The 19,268-nt window shown below is 41.8% G+C and overlaps 1 protein-coding gene across 8 annotated transcripts in view; it reads left to right on the plus strand.

Moving 5' to 3' along the window:
• ANK3 (ankyrin 3) overlaps nucleotides 1-19,268 on the plus strand; it is a 332,140-nt gene that overhangs the window by 57,456 nt on the left and 255,416 nt on the right. The window lies entirely within an intron of this gene.

Here is a 19,268-nt window from a genome sequence, read left to right on the forward strand (position 1 = left end):
CTCTTCAGTTCTGATTGCTACTTCTGATTAAATAGGATATTTTAAGGTAGAATATAAACTCTCATTTTTTTTTATCTCTTGCTTTATTTATTAGCCTGTGCTACTCAAGGACAGGCTAATGTGTTTGTTGAAAGGAGTGGCCTGTGTGGGTTGACAGTGGGAGAGAGATGAGTCGGGAACAGGTTCTGAATCACAAGCACACCGGGCGAGCTGCTGAAGGACCTGTGTGTTAGCTACAGTGACCTTCGTTTGATGAGGCTATTTTAACTCCGTGGTATGGTTTTTCCTCTACTTTATTGACTTCTTAACTTTTTTAAAACTTATGGAAGTAATCATTCTCACTTTTGAAAATATTGATTTAATGCCTGTAACATATTTCACCACAGGGATATAATATAATCCCTTTAGTTAACAACTCCTCTGTTATTAGACATTGGTACTCCTTGTTCCTTTCTGTAAATAATGTTGCAGTGAGCGCTTTTTGGTAAATCTGTGTCAACATTTAATATTATTTCTTTAGCAATAACAATTTAACTCCATCTTTGTCCCATGATCAAAACTTTATACTAACTAACCTTGTACTCAACTTTGTAAGCATATAGAAGAGATATAGGGTGTTAAAATGTCACTGAGACTTTAATTTTTTGTTGTATTCACTTTCATTGCTTCATCAACTATTCTGTCACACAAGTATCACAGCTACGTAGACTTCAGCTTCTTACCTTAGAAATGTCTGCTTTAAGTTAACCAGGCTTAAATTTGAATAGATAAAGGAGACACATTTGAAAATGATTGCACCTTTTAGAAAGGATTTTTTTAAGGGAAAGTTCATGCAGTCGTCCCCAACCTTTTTGGCACTGAGAACCTGTGTCATGGCAGATAATTTTTTTACAGATGGGGGCGGGGAGGGGGCAGTGATGCCAGCAAAGCTTCGCCCACTCGCCCGCTGCTCACTCCCTGCTGTGCAGCCCGCTTCCTAACAGGCCGTGGACTGGTACCAGCCTGTGGCCAGGGGTTGGGGTCCCCTGAACTAAAGAGTTTATTTAATTGGTGTCAGCCCTAGCGTACTTTGCAGTCAAATTCGCCAAACTTCAGTGTACACATACCTTTCTAAAAATAAATCATTTGGACTGTGTAGTAGTTGTTTGCAAACTTGGCTGAGTATCCCAGTTACCTGAAAAATGCTTTAGCAATGCAGTTTACTAGGCCCACTAAATCAGACTACCCAACGGTGGTCCTGGAGAATCAGTACTTTAAAAATCTGACCAGTTGGTTCTGACAATCCACCAGGCTGAAGAGCTGCAGAGCCAGCACCATTTTTTAGCCTTTATCCCGTGATGCTTTTAGATTTAAAAGGATATAAGACAAAAGGAAGGACATGTAGAAGAACCAGGAGACTATATGAGTTAAGGAAACACAGTCTTTGAAACTCTCTTTCTTCCAAGAAATCCCACAGCACTCTCCCATATCCTTACCCTTACTCTTTTCTTGATCATTAAAGAAGACAGTGAGGAACTCTGGGTTTAGAAGACTGTGTAACTTTTATGCACTGCTTTGCTTCACTATAAGAAGAAAAAAAGACTAGTAGAATGTGAAAGTACACACGCAAAAACATTTTTATATAAGGCAGTAGTTACCATCCGATTGTTCTAAATTTACATGCTAATTATGTATTGTATCTATTCACTTACTAAGAAAAAAACAATTAGAGCTTGCTGTCCTACCTAAGAGAAAGTTGTTTGCTTCTTCTCTACTTCAAAAGAGAGAGTCCATGATCTTCCCAAATATTTATTTACTAAACCCATTACATGCCCTGAATATATCAGCAGCCCCTGCCGTCTGTTTAAGAACAAGCATAAAAGTGAGAATGATCAGGACTAATAATTACTCTGAGTCTTTCTGTGAGCCCTGTCTGTGCTTGAAAGGAGAGGAGGGCTGTGATACTAGAGACTGGAGGGGGGAAATGCTTTCTCAAGTCCAACTACTTAGACGTGGCAGTGGTGGGGGAGGCAGAAAAAAGCAAAAATGGCCACGTTGGGATAGAGAGGATCTGGAAATAAAAGTTGGCAGATAAGGCACAGGCTCCTAGAGGAGACTCTTCAAGGCAGTAATCAGAACCTAACCCTTGATCTTGAGTGAAATGACATATGGAAGCTTTTGTGATGCAACAAATCAACACCAACTTTGGCTTTCCTTAAGAGAAAGTTAATTTACTGAAAGATACCTGAGCTGACTGCTAGAACAGGACTGGAGAACCAGGCTTTGCAAATAGCAAAAAATCAATAAAAGTCTATCGCTCATGCTACGTGTCAGGAGTAGCGACTATGCAAATCAGCTCCTTAGAGTTATTGCAAACCATATTACCCATGCTTATGGTTCACTGCAGCAGGGAAAGAAAGCCCTGGGGAGTCTTGTACCAGCAATTGGGTGCTCCAGCCAGAAAATGATGTGTAATTTCCACCCACAATCGACTGGCCAAAATTAGTCACTTACCTCCTCCCAAATGCCAGGAGATGATAGCTTCCCACAAGCACAGAGAAAGAGGAAAACCAGATGTAGGTGCACATCAGATGCCTCTGTGATGGACAGGAAGTAAAACCCAAGTAACAGGGACACAGGGGCCTTTTCTCGGATGGTCTTGTGTGGGTGCTTCTGCTAAAATGGACAAAGCCTAACGACACTCAAGACTGTCACTGACATTCAGATGTCAGGGAGGAATTGTCTGATTGGCCTGGCTGGGTTCAGGTGCTCACCAGTTTTCCCCAGGTCAGCAGGGGACAGTATGGGCAGTAACAACGGGTAAAAGTTAAAATGAAATGGAATCCAGGTGCTGTTAGGAAGCAGCCTAGGGTGTGAATGTGAGGTGTTTGCTGAACAGCAAAAATATCCACTTCAATTGAGAGGCAGCCAGGAAACTTCTCATTTCAGCATTCACTGAATATTTATGGAGTGCTCACTGTGCGCTCTTCTCAGAACTGTGATTGCAGTATGTGGAGTCGTCCCTCTCACTGAACCTGCATTTTTAATGGTCAGATAGTCATGGTTAGTGGATTGTTTTGTGGAGAACCTTCTGCAATCATGCGGGTAGGAAATGATTATAGGATTTAGGCAGCTAGTGTGAAAGCTCACAAAAAAAGATGTTAGGTGGTGTGTCTGTTTCTCATCCCTGGAAGATTTGAAACTGAAGCTGACTGGCCATTTATTGCAAATGTTATAGAAGGATTGCATCGATTATGTGAGAGGCTGGGAACAACCTTGCTTAGGTTTTTCCAGCTCCAAGTTCAATAAATTGATGAGAGCACAACAGTAAAGTTGTCATTGGGAAGCAGAGACATGGAATGAGGGAATCTGAGTAACATGATCCTCAGGGAGGAAACATCGCATGTTGGCAACAGAGCCCTCCATAGGCTCCCTTGAGTAGAATTCTCACTTGGAGAACCAGGTGGGCACCTCAGCTTTCGCTGTGCCTGTGAGTCCTGTCCACCACACCTACTCGCGTGCTACTTGTACATGGCCTTCTGTCCTGGCAAGAACTGTCTGGGCTCCTATTTAGGTCCATACTCTTCATGTGCCTATTAGATCCTTCTGTTCTTGCCAGCTCTGGGTCACCACTTAGCCTTTCCCCTCCTGTTACAATTTTTCTCTCCTTTGTGGGTAGCTCCAATTAGCATTTTTATATGTAACTGTGCTTTCATAAAAAAAAAAAACCCTATCTTTGTTCCCTGTCTTCATCAGCTACTACCTCATTTCTCTGTCCCCCTTTATGATTAAAATCTCCTAAAGATTTTCTACTCACTGTTCAAGCCTCCCCTCCCTCATGAGCCCTCTCCAAACTGGCGTTCTCCCTTCTCACCTTCCCACCATTGCTGCTGCTGCGGCAACAGGATCGCTGCATTGCTAAACCCTATAGTGGATTCTTGGCCTGGCATTTGACACATTGGATCATTTCCTTTTCTTCACTTGTGGGACACCAGTCTCCTGATTTTTTTCTTCCCTTGATAGCTACTTTTTCTCATTCTCTTGGCCAGTCTTTTCTCATCTCTCCAGCTTCTAAATGTCAGCATATCTCTGAGCTCAGTCCTCAGATGACATTCCATTTTTATTTTTCCTTCTTCCCTGGTCATCTCCTCTAGTCTCATGGCTTTAAAAACCTCTCAATATATTGAGGACTCCCAAAACATATTGAAAACTCCCTTATTTATGTTTCTATTCAGACATTTTCCCCAGAATCCAGGCATGCATATCCAATAACCTACTGAAAATCTCCATTTGCATGGTAGGATAGGCAGTGTTGTTGCCCCATCCATATTTTGTCAGAACTCACATTTCCATGCATTTTGATCTAACTTCCAATTGCAAATGCCTGTGACTTTGCTGCAGGACATTCTCTGTGTGCTAGAATCTGTGCAGTCTACTTGGCCCATAGGGAGTGTGGGGCTACGCTAGGAGTGACCTTCAACCAGTGACGAATGGAGTTTGATGGATAAAAGTTCCAGCTCTCTCACCCTTAGGGACCTCTATGTTCTGAGTTATATTCTATTTCCCATAGTTTCCCAGAGAGATTGAGCTCCATTTACCCATGGTGCCTACTGGCCTGGTAATGTACACTGTAGGGAGTCTTCCTATACTTCTCTCACTTCTCCTGTCCCCTATATGTTCCCTGGGATTATCTCCCAAATAAACCACTTGCATTCAAATACATGTCTCAGGGTCTGCTGATGGGAAAACCCAAACTAAGACAGATGTCAAACTGGTATCTCAACTAACATGTCTCGAACTAAGCTCAAGATCTTCATTCCAACTTGTTCTTCCCATGGTCTTGCCTGTCTCAGCAAAAGGGTGATTCTTCCAGTTACTTGTCAAAAACCTTGATGATGGTTTTTCTCTCATACCTCATACACAACTAGTCAGCCGATCTGCCTTCAAAATTCAACCACTTGTTTTTGTTCTTAGAATTTCCCTCTCTGGCAAGGTATGATATCCCATATTGTTTAAATTGTCTCCAGACAATTAATGTGCTTCCCTGAGGAAAGGATTGTTCACTTGATTTGCCTGCTGTTGTCCCTTCAGTGCCCAGAAGAGAGCCTGGAACATAGTGAACCCACAGAAATATTTGCAGACTGAGTTGCATGGATGCAGAAAGAAAACGGTGAATGAGAAAAGGCTTTGGGGATAAAATGATAAAAGACACTGCATAAAGTGCTTGAAGATGATGAATCCACTTTTTGCCAAACCAAACATCTTTGTTTGTTATTAAGAAATTTATATAGTTAAAAAAAAAAGTCCTCTGGGGATTTCAGATACCCATGGCATACACTGTCAGATCTTAACACAGCGAGATGCTATGTTGCCAAGATGGGGCGATGAAATGACTAATGAATTATTTTTAATAATGAAGCCTGCTTCCTCCCACCTCTGCCATCCCAACAGTTTTACATGGGCGGCTTCACAAAGAACACACCTATTAAGGTATTTTGAAAGCAAATTTGCAATTGCCAGGATCACTCGGAGTATGTGAATTACTTCCAGGGTCAGTAAATGAACTGTCCTAGTGACCCTGATGATTAGTGGGGTGCAGCCACGGAGGCAGGGTGTCAGAGAGGTGAGGTCAGCTTGCTGAGTTCAGTCCCAGCTTCATTGCTCACTGACAGCATGACCATGGGCAAGGTTATATGACCTCTTTAACTTCAGATTTTTCACTTGTAAAATGGGGTCAATGGCAGTGCCTATCTAACGAAGTCACTGTGAGGATTAAGTGAGCTAATTCATGCAGAATTCAGAGTGGAGTGCCTGGCACAGAGTCAGAAAGTATGAAATCCTTCTCTGGTTGGTTTATGTATTTACCTGTCATATGTATGTACCTGTTATGTATTTACCTGTCAACACTGTAAGTTCCAAGGCATAAGCTGTGCTTTCTTGTAGCATCATTATTATGTTTGTATAATGCTTTACACATTTCATGTTCAGAATGGCACCTCTGTAATCAGAGCAGGATGTATTATTATCCTGATTTCACAAAGAAAGCACAGAAAGTTTCCCTGTTATAGTGATTTTCAGCCAGGCTGGGATGTGGCAAAGGAGCTTGCGGGAGGATTTTGCCACTCTGCACATACCCACTAAAGATTCTGAATCACTGCCACAAGAAGCCACTCTTACTAATGGGGCGGAAAGAGAAAAGAAGAGGGATTGCATCCACAGATTGAGTACAACCTGTTCAGTGGTATTTCCCAGTTTTGTGAGACAAATAAACCTTTCCTCTCCACTCACACTGTCCCTCCAAAATGGACAGGCAGTGCCACCTGTACAGCTTTTGCCACATCCTGTCTGTTCCCTTCAGATCTTTGTAACCACTGAGACTCCCATGCTCTGCAGCCTTTAGACAGGTTGGTGCTTCAAATACAAGCCCAGTCAGGGCTGGAGTATGGTTTCTCTTCTTTATCCAGCCTTGTGTTTTCTGCATGAAGGTGGGCAGAATCAGGATAAAGTCACACAGATGGTTCCAGGATGCTCTGAAAAAGAATTGTGGGTGGTAGCAGGGCTATTGCCACTAAGGTAGGTGCAGGGCTCAGTCCCTGTGCTATTCCAGGAACGAAAGTGGTTGGAATCTGAGAGAAACTTTAAGGCATTTAAGGAAGGAGAGAGCCTTGTTTAGGGAGGCATGATGGACAGGCAGAGGAAGCATTGAAGGTGGGGGGGAAATGATGTCCATTTTTTCTAGGATTTCCTCTAGAGCACCAGGATGATAAACAGTGGTCTAGAGTTGAGGGAGAAGTTGGAGTGAATGGGGCAGAGAATATAGAAGAGTATTTAGGTTATGAGTAATCATCATGAGTAATGAATGGGTGTGATTTATACACAAAATAGGGGTAGAACACTCAAGTTATTCAATACTATAATATATTTTTCTTTGAAATCTGAAGATCATAGCTTTTTGTAGTCAAGTAGAGAAAATGTGTTCATGGCATAGCTATGTCTCCAAAGACTTCATCAACTATGGGTGGAATATATCCCCCAGGAACCTTAGCTCCTTGGAAGCGAGGCTTCGTTCACAGTAGAGCCCAGCATGCAGCATGGTACCAGATGCCTGGTATGCTTGTTGAATCTCTAAATAAGCACTGTAAAGCAAGCTGGAGGCCCAAGAAAAATATATTTTTAAAAACTTTTATTATACTGTTTCCATTATCAGTTATCCCCCTCATACCACCTGCCCTTACAATCACCTCACTGTCCTCCATGTCCATCAGTCCTTTTTCCTTTTTGCTCCATCCCTCCACCCTCTAAGCTCCCTGATCCCAGCTGTCATCCTCTCTCCGTCTATGAGTCTGCCTCTATTTTTCCCTGTTAGTTCTGCTTGTTTATCAGATTCCACATGTGAGTGAAATCATATGGTATTTGTCTTTGACTGGCTTATTTCATAATGTTCTCCAGGTCCATCCATATTGGGTATAGAAGAGAAGATATATTTCATTGTGACAAATTCAGCAGTACTATTCAATGGTTTTTCCCCAATCTGGCATTTGTTGCTTTGTTCTGCTTCCATTGCGGTGATGGGAGACTTGTTAACATACAGAGGTTGGAATTTAAAAAACCTACTTCTAGTTCATTCAGATCCAGTCCAGCCACTTGATTTAGTGAAAGGTTTTAAACATTTCCAAGCATTGGTTTTCTAGTCAATCAAAGGATTACAACACCTGCATAATGTACCTTATCTCTCTGCTGCTAGTGCTGATCAAATGAAATAACAAATGTAACAAAGAGTCCGAAACTATTAACATCCCTTAGCTATTACAACAGTTGATGTATACTGTTTTTTCCCCCAAAGGCAGGAATTTACTACACGGTCTGATAATATTTTGAAGGAATCCAAAGGACTGATAGGAACTCCAGCTCACCAGCCTTCTGTAGGGAAGGGGCAAGTGTGCAAACCTTGATTGCCAAGTGCCAGAGGCTCTGTGAGGCCCCATTGCTGATTACTGAGGTGTTCTTCAAAGCTTGGTGGCAGTAAATGGCTTGGTACTCAGGAACACACTGATCTTAAATGCCAGGGCTCTTGGGGTAATTGTCAGTATTTCTTAGTCTGAGGAAAGTTTCCTTCCATAAATTAGCATTATGTACTTTTCTAAACCAGATATTTAAGCATGAGATCATGATTAGCATTAAGACAAAGTGTTTTGAGTGGGGGGCAGGTCAGGAAGGGGGTCAACCTTTCCTTCTTCCTGACCTTCTGGAGTGGTGGCTCTTGATTTTTTGGGTTATGAACCCCTCCCCAGTGCCCATATGCAGAAACATGAAAACAATTTGCATTCTGTTTTCCAGCATTCGGAGACCTACTGAAGCCCATACTCCTGCTCTAGGATATTCCTATGGAGTTCCTCTTTGAGCCAGTCTGTATATTGTTGTCAAGGATGCACATACAGTAACTCAGAGCCATAGGGGCTTTGGCTTGTGGGAAAGGGTCGATCCTATTGTCTACTGTCAGATTTGAGGGTCTGATCTTAGAAATTTAAAGTTGTTAAATTTTTTAGAAGGATATGATACAATATAAATTATAAAGAAAGGTACTTTTTAAAATATTTATAAAATTGGGTGTTTAGTAGATAGTCTGAAGAGTAAAATTTTTAAATATGAAATAGTCCAAAGTGAATTTTTTTATAAACTTCACATGGTAAATGGAATTTCATTGAAGCTTTTATGTATTGCTTTTGTGACCTTATGACTATTTTTTTCATAAGTTGATACTTGGGACCGTAACTACAGCTCATTCTACAGCCAGTGATCTTGTTTCAGGTACACCTTCTGACCTCACTTTACTGACTCACCAGGCAGATAACAATACCTATTGTTATTAAGTCAACCTTAATATAGCCAATGAGTGTTCTTTTTGGTGGATAAAAAATAAGTTACATAATATGATAGAAGGTGACAAGAAGGGAAAAATAGGCTAAGGAGGGCGGGGTGATGCTGGGGACAGGGGTGGCCATTAAAGAAGGCTGTCTGGGTAGGACTCTCTAAGTCTGCAAAATACTTGGTCCATATCGGGTGTTCAGTAAAGGTTGCCATGTGCATTTATGGATAAATTTCCCCATGGTATGTGCAAATCCAAGTTCACATGATGCACGGATGGATGGATGGATGAGCTACATCCATGACAGAGATGTATAGGAGACAGGCCTACATTGTTTTTAGTAAGATAATTATAAAAGCATTTTCTCTTTTTTTGTAAACAGCAGTATTGGTATTTACAGCTATAATATGTGTTGAGTATCAACTGTACATATATACAAGGGCGGACAAAAATAAGTTAATAGTTGTAATATAATAACTAATAATAATATAAGAATAAACTGTTTTGCATATTCACAACTGCCCATCTACTTTTACCTAGCCCTGTATATATTAATTAACCTCTTTGTATATGTTAATATATATTTATATACACCAACTTCTTTATTCCCTACAAAAGCCCTATGAAGGAAAACTATCATTGTCCTTATTTCAAAGACAAGGACACCGAGAAATAAGAGGCTGAGTAACTAGCTCAGGATGAAGAGCTGGAAGGGACAGGGTGCCTTTTAAACCCAGACCTTAAATCCTAGAGCCCACACGCTGAGCTGTGACACTCACTGCCACTACATGTTTATGAGGACATCTAGTTTGCTAAGGGATTGTAAACTTATCTAGCTGTTCTTATTGTTTCTGCTTTCTCACAGTTAACAGTTTTCATGGGGTAAAGTACCAGCTTGCCCCTTAATGGCAGCTGAGAAGAATCCATGGGTTCATATGCTTGTCCTCGTGACTCTCCAAATTCAGGGACTTCTCCTGTCCTCCCTGTCTCTCCATACCAGCTGCAGGGTGAAGACCTTGTTTTTAGCAGTCTTTTGATGCTGAGGGAGCCCTGTGTCTCAGGAAATCCTGTCTTCTGTGCTGACTGGCATAAATTAGAAAGTCAAAAGCTTTTCTTCAATATTTTCATCAGAATTAGTCTCCCTTAGTACATGGAGTGGAAGTTGGAGAGATTGCAAACCTGAAATATAAGCATTGGAGTTTTCTGAATGATTGCCTTCTTGCTCCTAATATCCACTGTTGGAATCTCACTGAGATACCTAAAATAAATCCTTTACATGCTACTTAGGGAGAGATGGTCGTAAATGAGACCAACTCACTCCTAGCTCCAAACCGCCACGGATTGCTGAAATTAGCAGAGGAGTAGGGGAGATAGCGGTGCATTATTTCTATTTTAGAACTCTCCCAAACCCCGTGAAACAAATTAAGCAAGTGAAACTAAATCCCAGATTAAATCATTCCAAACATTCTCTTCATAGTGACAGGCGGATGGATTAGACAACTTCCTAGGTCATTTTTTATTTTAATTATTAGTGTTTTTACAAAGGACTCCATCCTAACAGTGATTTTGGCAAAATCACAATGACTCTGGAACCTGCTTTTACTTTTCTAATCAGTATGTATTTGAATCATTACAGTCTTAATGGACTTCACTGGGGTTCAGTGCCAGAATTCTGGAAGTACCCTTGAATTCACACAAGCAATCTGCTTATTTAATTTGTACACCCTAATGAAATTACATATATTTTACTAGATATTATATAGATTAAAATGTGATATGCCATTAACAACTTAGAACATAATATAATTTTCTAAGAAATATTATAAAAAACAATGCCAAGTTGTGACTTCATTCCATTTATCAAAGGATTTATAGGTACTACTAAGCTTTTTCATGCACCGATGTCTTGCCTCCCCTCTTCCTCTGGCCCCAGTGGCTGCAACTGAGACTCCTGTGCATCCTCCCCCAGCCCCTGCCATCCTGTGCAGTGCTGGGCCATGCTGGGGAAATGGGATTCATAAACTGGAAAGTTCTATGGTGATGGAAGTTACCATTAATGAGTGAATCATATCAGTTCCTCTACATGTCTATAACTGTGTGGTTTGGAAGTCAGAACTAACAGTAGAGTGTTACCTTTAAAATCGTGTAGCTTTTTGACATGGCCCTCAGATCTGGGACCCGTGTTTTCCTTTCAGATCGGTCCTTCATTGTGTGCTTCCAACTTAAATTAGTTGCCAATATATTAAAAATTGGAGAGCTGCACTTAAAAACATGCAGATTCACAAACTTCTTGAAATATTAGAACACCCATCTACCACCTTGAGCTGGGTGAGCCCTGCCCCTTCAGTGAAACGTGTGCTTTGGTCTGTAAGGCCTGTGCTTCCCACACACAAAGTTGTTCCCCCCAGGAGAGTGAGGCTCGTGTTTTCAGTCCTGGTTATGCTTTTACAGTTTGAGATTCCTGTGACTGTTCCACTGAAATATGCTTGTTCCTTTCCCAGTGAGTCACGTATTATTCATACGACACATATTCCCAGGGCCGTGCCCTCATGTGCACTTCTTGCCTGGCCCAGGCCCGGCTCTATATATGTAATACAACTGAAAAATTGCTGTGTTAAGGGTTAGTGTAGTTAACTCCTGTTGGGGTAATGCTTTGCAGATTCTCTCCAGAATAGCACAATAGTAAAGAGACTGCACATTTCACTTACAGAATAACTAATACTGACTTCTTACGTTGTTATGAAAGTTAACTGGGAAAATAAGTGTACAGTTCTTAGCACAATGCCTAGGATATATTGTAAAGTGTTCAATTAGTGTCATTGGCATTCCATATTTCTGTCTATGTTAAACACATTAACTAGATAGCATTTCATGAAAACTTTGTCATTTGACAATTTGAAAGCTTTGGCGTTTTAACTCGATTCTCTCAAAGAATCCTAATCAGAATCGCCACCTAGTAATTGTTACTTATTCAATCACTAGGTCGTTACTGAATGTCAGGCAGTGTTCTGGATATGAGGGGCACTGCAGTAACCAGCAGGCAGCTTCTTGTCTTGAAGGAGCTTTCATTCTGGCAGAGAGACAGATCATACACTAATAGAGATACATACCAGTTCACAGAGTTAAGAGCTAGTAACAGAAGTAAAAGAGTCAGGAGCCAGGGTAATGGCAGGATAGGCTGGAAGCGCATTTTTTTTTTTTTGCTAAAACATTTAGGATAGATGTCTCTGACAAGGTAACATCTGAGATGCTAAAATCAGTTAGCGGTGATTTATAAACCATTCAATGTCATTTGTTGAACTATTTATTCTTGGGTTTCTTTGAGACTTTTTCTTTTTGCAGAAACATTTCTGTAAATATTGAACGTGTTATCATGGCTGAATTTAATGAGCATGGTTTGAAACTATAGGGAGAAATATTTTAGGGAGGTGATGAACTGCAGGGGGAGAGCAAAGTCAAAGAAACACCAATTAAAGAGGCAAGAAAATCAGAGAATCGAGTGATTAATGGTTAAAGAAGTTCGAGAGGAAGTGAGTGGCTCCAGAGGGCAGGCAGAACGATAAGCATTGGACAGCAGGAGAAAGCCTATATATTGCAGCTCACCCTTAGCTGCAGTAAAGATAACTAATGATAAAGTGAAGTCAGCACTTCACTCTCCACACAAAATGTTATCCACCTGAGTCAACTGAGGCTCATTTTTTTTCAGTCCTATCATTTAGGGTATGATATTTATAGGGTTGTTACAGAGAAGTATGCTTATTTCTTTTCCTATGACTCATATATTACTCAAAAGTTACCGGCTTCCTGAAACTTTGAAACTCTGAAGTGTCTTGCGGATACCTCTCCAGTAGTCTCGTTGACTTTGACAAAACCATGGCTCCTGTCATCCCCCAGGCCCAGGCAGTGCATGCCATTTCCAAACTCGGTCCTGTTCTGGTCAGTTCAGTCAGCACAGCTCAGGCATTGTGCTAAGTGAAAGAGGTGCAGAGCGGGTGAGGACACCTGTCCCTGAAGATCACTGCTTGCTACCAAGACTGATCTTCTCTGCAGGAACCCCCCCCCTCATGTCCATTCTACACTCTGGAGAGGACTGAGGTGTGCTGACTTGGGCCTAGTTGTTGGCTCTCCGTCCAACAACCTAGGCCAGCCTAGGCCAACCTCCGTCCAGCCTAGTTGTTGGCTAGAAAGTCCACTGTCCACCAAGACTGCCTGGGCCCGGAGGAAACACCCAGCTAACAGTCACAGCTTTGGCTGAGCTACAGCTGGTTGTGCCACGTGGAAATGATGGACTGGTTGTGCCAAAGCATATGATTTATTTCTTTGAAGAGGTAGGTACCTGGCTTTCTATATGAAATCTCTCTTCATGAATCTTGGCAATAAATTTTGTTAAAAAATTTTAATTTTTTTTGAAGATTTTATTTATTTACTTTTTAGGGAGGGAAGGGAGGGGGAGGGAGAAAGAGAGAAAAAAACATCAATGTGCGGTTGCTGGGGGCCGTGGCCTGCAACCCAGGCATATACCCTGGCTGGAAATCGAACCTGGGACACTTTGGTTCCCAGCCCGCGCTCAATCCACTGAGCTACGCCAGCCAGGGCAAAAAATTAAAAAATTTTTGTCACCTTAATGAGGGTTTTAATGAAAGAAGATGTGAAACTCACTAAAGAGTGGTATGGCGTTGGACAAGTCATTTTTTCTGTGCAGTTTGTTATCAGGAAAACTAGTTCCTAATGTCTGTGAGGCCCCAACCAGGCCTAAGATTCTGTGGTTGCCTTCTGGAGATTACAAGTGAATTCTCTGATGTGACAAGGTCATTAAGCAATGGGGCAGTGCCCGCCTTACCTACACAGGCCCCCTTTAGTGTGGGGACAAAGCATCCACACTCTGCCTTTCTAGACCATTAGTAAATATATTTTACCAATAGGGAGTAGACACCTCCTACATTCAATAGATCCTCAGTGAGGGCTAATTCTGTGCCAAGTCTCATCCTTTAGCCATCTTTATGTGGGAAGGAAGATTTGTTCTTTCCAACTTTGAAATGCAAAGTATTCAGTCCCGTGATGGACTCCAGAAAAGGACTCGATAATTGTTAGCTTTCCTCTCCCACTTCCTGGAGCAGTCCCTCTGGAGGGTTTTTCTGGAACTCACTTTGCTCAACTTTTTCCTTCAGCCTAGGATATGCTCATCTTTCTTTAGTGCTTTGAAGTGTCCTCAAAGCCAGCACAAATCTGTCCTCTTTCATTCTTGCCCACAAACTCTGAACTCTGGTTGTTTCATTATTTGATATATTTATTGAGGCATCTACTGTATTTCTACTCTTGTTATATCAATGAACAAGTCAGGCAAGGTTCTGCTCTTACAAACTAAAATTCTAAGGGAGTGGAGAAGAAAGAGAGAAACAAACTATAAACTAATAAATGATAGATTTATCAGACAGTGCTACCTATAAAAGAATGGTGACGTGGTAGTTATTTCAGGCCTACTTTAGACTGAGTGGCTGGGAAGGTCCATCGGAGGAGATGTTATTCATTCTTTAGCCTCGCTGATAAGAAACCAACCATAGGGGGTTTAGGGACAGAGCTTTCTAGGGAGTGGAAACATTCCCTAAGTGCCCTTGGGCAGGAACAAAACTACTATTTGGAAGGCTATAAAAGAAGCCGGTGTGGCCAGAGCATAACTGGGAGGAGAGGGCAAAGGTAATAGGTGATATCAGATCATTTGTTTAGGTGTACATTTTTTAAAATTATTTTATGCTGTATGTTTTCTTTCCCTCCCGTTGGAGTATAATTTCCTTAAAGAAGGGAATAGTGTGTAATCTGTCTTTTGTCTCTTGTAGCACCCAGTTGCTTAGTTAAATAACTAGGTATGAAGAACTCATATCATTTAGTGCAGCGAAGTAGAGCTACATTTCAGTGTGGTTTGACTCAGGAGCCTTCAGAACGGGCTGCTTCTAACAGCCTGGGAGTCTGAAGGGGTGAATGTTTGTCCAGCTGCCATTTCAGCAGTACCCACGTGAGAACAAATGATCTTCCCTTTATTCCTAGTTCATCTTCATCCATGTGCTGTTTTGACTGCATGCTGCGTTTGAGCCAGTAGCCAACAGACCTCCATCTGGTTTAGGAGATAAAGAAGCAGGGACGTGCGCACAAATCTTTGTAATGAAACAGTCACCACCACAAGATGGCCTTTCTCCACGAAGCCTGGCATTTTGATGAGAGGAGTCCTTTTTCTCCTCTCTGATAACCGGCTGCTGCTTCCCAACCCCCCCTCCATCCTCTGTGGCCCGAGAGAGATTAAACATGGTTGGAATGTGGGCCAAGAGTCATTAAGTGTTCTCACCCCTTAGCGCGGAACACATGACATACGCCAGACCTTTCTGCAGAGCAGCCGGCCGTCATGTGACCTCCCCACTCGGTCTGTGCAGTCCCAGGGTTGAAGGAAAGGACACCGCAGATAGGAACAATGTGTGACGATATTTAGCTCTGCCCCCTTTTTGATTTTCTGGGGGGAAAAATTCTTTCAGTAGAATGGAGACAGCTTCACTGATTATATAACTTCTATACATTACAGACATTGAGAGGCTCTTGTGTTGTGGTCGGGGCTCAACACAACAGCACTCAAATTGCAAGTCTGTCTGCACAGGCTTCCGGGCTCCAGAGCCTAGCGTTGCTTCTTAATAACAGTCACATTGATAAATTAAGTTGCTCTCTTTCAAAAACAATTAAAACATACATTATTCTTTCTGTCTCTTGAACTTTTGTTGATAAATGCATTTTTGTTTTTTCTTTTATTGTATTTTTTTCATTACCATTTATTCCCCTTCCACCCCTCTCTCCCTGCAATCACCACACTGTCATCCATGCCCATGAGTCCTTTTTCCTTTTTGCTCCATCCCTCCACCCCCTAACCTTTCCCCCTGTCCTGAAGAACATTACGTAAGTGAAATAAGCCAGTCACAGAAAGAAAACTACCACACAGTTTTACTCATATGTGGAATCTAAGGAAGAAGCTAAACTAACAAGCAAATAGAGACATTCTCACAGATAGAGAGCAGGTTGACATCTGTGGGGGATGGGTAATTGCATTTTCAGTTCCTCATATTAAACTAGTATTTACTTTTTTCCCTGATGTATCCAAAACATGTATAATTTCTTCCAAAGAATAGTTTTCTCAATTAATAGTTAGTGCTTTCCATTCATAAAAAACAACCAGTTTCTTTAAAGAATTACCCATTTAACAGGTCTTTTATAATTGTGTGTGTGTGTGTGTGTGTGTGTGTTACAAACTCAGTGCCTGGAAAAAGGATCTTAATTCCTTTTACTTGTGGATGAAAATCTGTCATCCATAAGTCAAGCTCAGAATGAAAGCATAGTAATCAGGAGATTTCTGGAAACCTTGGTAATTGTGTGCACTTGTATGCACACACACACATTTTAATTCTACAGCAAGAAATTGTTAAAGAAATTGGGCAAACTCATTTCTGACTGATAAAACACAATTTAGGAACTGCTAATTCCTGGATTGTGAGGTAAATGATTTTGCAGAACTAAGTTTTTTTCTTCTATTTGTAACCTTTGGTTTCTTCCTTTTTGATGGTTTAAATAGATAATTTTTAATTATCTATTGATATTATCTATTGAGTTGATATATGTCTGCAACTTCTTTTTTTTTACTCACAAGTGCTAAATAGAGCGTGTGAGTGTTCCAAATGCAAAGAAGACTACCTCTGCAAATTATCCCAGCCTTTGAATTCATCTTCGGAAATGTGTTTGGGCATCACGTTTTCTGGACACCCACCTGGAGTCATGTGTCGGTGCTGAGAATGCACAACTGTAAACTCACCATCTTTAAAGGTGGTGTTTTTGGGCCAGTCAGACCCCTCGCCCCCACCCCCCACAGGAATTCATTACATTTGCAAAATCTCGAGCCCTGATTGTGACCATAGCAGACCCATAGGCAATTTCATCTAGCTCTGAATGGTCACCTTCCACGGAGCTCCTCTGAGAAGGAGGGGGAGGACACCATCACTTCATTCATAATCAGCTCTGAATTTCGCATGCTTCAAGTTTATACATGAAATAACGCAGAAATATCCCACCATTGAGTTTCTTCAGGCTACCCTGACCACAGCTTTGGTAGTCCAGAAATAACTCAACTTTCCTAATAGTATTTGGGTGCATAAAAAAAAGTATGCCTTGTTCATTACTGGACAACACCTTTACCATCTGTTAACTATAAAGTGTGCAGGTGTGGAGAACACATATATACAGAAAGCTAAAGACTGTGTGCTATCACACATCATTTGCTCTCTGGTATCTTTGTAGAATCTTCATTCTTCTGGCCTCATTTGCGTATAGAGCCACTTGCAAAAGGGGGAAGGAGGCAGGGTGGGTATACTGAGTACATCTATTCCCTTTCTCCTGGAATACAAGATTTTGAACAGGGCTTGGGGAGTCAGGGCTGTGAGGATGAGGGTAGGAGGCTGTGAACTCAGTGGGAGGAGCAGCCCCCCAAGGAAAAATCTCCCAGACATTCAGCTCAAGAGGGATTTGTAACTACTTTCTGTTGGGGACAAATCAAGCCTCCTGAAGGTTCAGCAAATTGGTAACCATGGAATCCATTGCTTTACTAAAAGTAACCCTGAGGTAGCTGCTGTTGTCCTCGCCTACACAGGGTGTCCCTAGAATTTGAATGATGGAGACTTAGGGTCCGGGAAATGGACAGTAAGGGGAGGGGACGGCCTCCCTGACCACAGTGCTCCTCTTTACCCTCACCACATTGCGTCCCTGACCCCAGGGGCCCCACCAGGGCCACCCCAAGTCAAGTTTCTGCCAATTCCAAGTATCTCCTGTCCAAACTAGGCCTCTAGACTTTTCTTTTATCCTTTATCTTGTTTGTTTCCCTGCTGATAAGGAATAAAATATGCCCTGATGAAGATATGGAAAATAATGAGAACAGCCAATCCAGATTACTGTGCTGTTTGAAAGCTCCCTTGTAGATTAGTTCATTTGCCCTCTTAAAAGTTCAGTGAGCTGCTTTTTCCATGTGTTCCTGTGAATAATGCCTGTGTCACAGTCTCAGCTTGAAAGAAGGGAAAACAAGAAAGAGCACACTTTGTTACTACAAGATTTCAGGAGTCACATCAGCGATAGAAATGCTGTCATTATTTTTTCCTTTTAAAAGGCACTTTATGTTTAGGCTGAATATTGAACCGAGAATTATACAGAATCTAGATCCTCAGTATTTTGTGTGTAATACACAGAAAAGATTGAGGGTATCTTGATATTTTAAATTATTACATGAAAAGGAAGTGGTATTTTGCATTGTGTAAAGCTAATGGGTGAATGTGTCCTACAGGGGACATTTTTCAGTCTCAGAGATCAGACAGCATGTTTGTACATGGGATACTTACTCCATTGCCTTTCAAAAAAAACATCACAGGGACCCAAGCTCCACACCCCTGGCAGATCAGGGGTTTGCGAACTTTCTCTGGAAAGCAGCAGATAGTATTTTAGGATTTGTTGGCCATAGAGTATCCCGTGTATTCCAACAAAACTTTTTTGTAAGCACAGAAATTTGAATTGCGTATTATTTCCACATGCCACAGAATATTATTATTCTTTTAATTTATTTCAATCATTTAAAATCTGAAACCCAGTTTTAGCACACAGGCTGCGGCAGATCAGTTTTGACCCTCAGGTTGCAGCGTGAAGACTCCCTGTTCTGGATATCAGCAGCATCTTGGGACAAACCGGACTCACAATTTAGAAGTTGGTGTGTGGGTGGCCCATTTTCAGAATGGACAGGATGGGAGAGGGGCAGCTCTTCAGGGATTTGTCTGCTAGGTCTTGAAAGGATTTGTGATGAAGTAGGATTTCAAAACAACTTCAGCACTAGCTCAAAAACCCTCTCCCTCTTACTTGAAGTGGTTTTTGACATTGAGGATTATCTCCACAATCTGCTGAATATGCAGATGCCACCACCTGTTCTTGGGTTATTCTGTGCCTCCTCCCACCTTCTTGAAACATGTGTTAGGCACTTGTCCTGTGGAGCCCTTTGGTTAGAGATTGGTGACAGGAAGACATGGCCAGCACAGAGCAGAACAGCCAGCAGAGGATCTCACACACACGGGGCCAGCAGCCTGTTGGCTGCAGCAACATGCCACATCCCCAGCACCAGCCCTCCACACTGCCCAGATGTCATCTGCTTCCAGAGACAACTTCACTGGCCAGTCCCACCTGGATGGCTCACGATTCTGGGTAGCTTAATATGAGTGGTCCCAAGGTCCTTGGTTTTGCCTAGTCAGCACCCTGGACTGATGGAAAAGGCCATCTAAGTCACTGTGTATTTTAAAGGTCCATGTGGAAGAGTTTTACGAGCCCTTCCTTTGAGCCAGTGGCTCTTTCTTGCATAGCCTGATGCAAA

The sequence above is a fragment of the Phyllostomus hastatus genome, unplaced genomic scaffold (assembly GCF_019186645.2).
Source record: "Phyllostomus hastatus isolate PE091 unplaced genomic scaffold, TTU_PhHast_1.1 phas_contig_38, whole genome shotgun sequence".
NCBI classification, from domain to species: Eukaryota; Metazoa; Chordata; class Mammalia; order Chiroptera; family Phyllostomidae; genus Phyllostomus; species Phyllostomus hastatus.